The following is a 2,425-nucleotide window of genomic DNA, read 5'->3' as shown; positions in this document are numbered from 1 at the left end:
CTTCTGGATAGACCTTGACACGAGGAGAGGAAGCAACTGAGGGGGAGGTCGAGGTCGATTGTTGAGCGGGAGCGGGATCAGTAGGGCTGGGAGGCAAGTTCGGGAGTTGAGCGGAAACGGGAGCGGGAGAATGAGGGGGTGAAGAGGAAAGGTTTGCAAATTTTCTTGAGGGAGGCTTGTTGAGGTGAGTTAACTCTTCCTGTGAAGAGACATCTTCTGAGGGGGGACCGCGTTTAAGCGACTTCCCAGCACCCGTAGCTGGGGAGGGGGAGACAGTGGATTCGATATCCATGTCAACGCTTTCTTCCCCTTCTGCCATTTAAAATGGCAGATGTACACTTTCTTATAATTTTTGCAATTTTTTTTATAATTAACCTTAACCTAATAACCTTAACCTATTAATTTCAGTATACTTATTATGCACACCAGTGCGGATTATTTATAACGGTGCTGCGTGTTGATCGTTCGGTACAGCTGAACCCGTGTATCGCACCACGCGGTGATGATGTCGAAGACGGTGCTACGGCGATAACACACCAGCACACAGCGCTCGCGTGCAGGGTTTCTTCCTCTCGCTTGTTGTGTCTGCTTCAATGAATTCACAGGGAATCCCGTTAGTGTCCAACACTCACTTCACCAGCCACGAAAATAACGGTATCACTTCAACGATGGACGATAACGATATAAAACCGTCCGGCGGCTTCGAGCTTAGGAAAGCGGCGGAGACAGTTGATATTGATCATTGTTGGGTTATTTATAGAACAGCAGCCCGATGTTTCTTGCAGAGCAGAGCAGTTGTATGGATGAATCGATCTAATTTCGACCGTGGATCGATCTCCATCGCTGATGATGTTTGCGTGGACGTAGTGATTCTATAACAACACAAAGATGGTCAATTGAGGGCCCTGAGCCTGAACTAACAACCGATCGCTTAGTAAGCGAACGCGTGACTTGAAATATGAAACGATTTATTTCAATTTTCATAAATAAAAAACAATGTGTTCCTGCTCGAGAACGGATCGTCCGGCTTACGCTGTCTTTTTCGTTGTGTTCTTTTTCACCCAATGAAAGTTCATGCGGCGAGAAAAATCGGAAAGTGAGGGTGCTATTTTTTTCTTGAAGGCTGATTTTTTTAATATATTACTAGCTGACTCGGCAAACTTCGTTCCGCCAAAATTTATTTTTCGTTATCACATCCACGTTTTCTTACTAAGCGCACGTTCTTGGGTCCAACCGCAGAACTGTTCATTGATTGATCTTCTAATCTACCCTTTAAAATTATTTTTTACTATAAAATTTCAGTACTTCTACCAAAACTCGACATTATAATATCAGATTATTTTCAGACACAATTCTCGTGTATGATGTTTCATTTACTTGCAAATAACATGTTTCTCCGCTACATGGAATCAATGTTTGATACAGAAAATATGATAGAATGAAGACAGCCCTAAATCGGACAAATCCTTTCTCGAGTTTTGCTCTTATCAACACATTCGGCGATCCATTTTTATTTATATATATATATATAGAAAAAGATACAGTAGTGCGTTTTATCACATTAAAATCCATTTCCACTTTCGAACGAAGATCAATTTTGTTACCGCAAACATCAAACGGACTAACGACGCTTGTCAATATGTAGTTGTAGAACACATGCGAATTGAATTTTTCGAACTTTCCCATTTTCCTTCATAGTTTTCCGAAAACTTTCAATTGTCATGTTTGGTTGGAATATGTGTATTATTTTTATGGAACCCCCTCTCCATTCTAGAGAAGGGAGGGGTGTCATACCATCATAAAAACATTTCTCGTACCCAAAAACCCTCACATGCCCAAATTTGACTCTATTTGCTTGATTAGATCTTGAGTTATTCAGCGCACACCTACCCCTCCCCCTGTAGAGAGGGGAGGAGTGTCTTACCACCGTAAAAACATTTATTGCACCCTAAAACCTCCATATGCCAAATTTGGTTCCATTTGCTTAATTAGTTCTCGAGTTATGGAGAAATTTGTGTTTCATTTATATGGAAGCCCTCCCTTAGAAAGGTGGGAGGAGTGTTGAGCCACCTTAGAAATGTTTCTTGCCCCCTAAAACCTTCGCATGCCAAATCTGGATCCATTTGCTTGATTAGTTTTCAAGTTATGCAGAAATTTGTCTTTCATTTGTATGGCAGCTCCCCCTTAAAGAGGGGGGTGGAGTGTCCAACAACCGTAAAACCATTTATTGCACCCTAAAACCTCCATATGCCAATTTCGGTTTAATTTGCTTGATTAATTCTCTAGTTATGCAGAAATTTGTATTTCATTTGTTCGGCAGCCCTCCCTTAGAGAAGGGGAGTGGTCTCGAAGTATCATAAGAAACTTCCCTGACCCCAAAAATCCCTAGATACCAATTTTCGCGTCGATCGGTTTAGTAGTTTCC

The sequence above is a fragment of the Toxorhynchites rutilus genome, chromosome 2, assembly GCF_029784135.1.
Source record: "Toxorhynchites rutilus septentrionalis strain SRP chromosome 2, ASM2978413v1, whole genome shotgun sequence".
Classification (NCBI taxonomy): Eukaryota; Metazoa; Arthropoda; class Insecta; order Diptera; family Culicidae; genus Toxorhynchites; species Toxorhynchites rutilus.
This window is presented reverse-complemented; position numbering follows the sequence as displayed.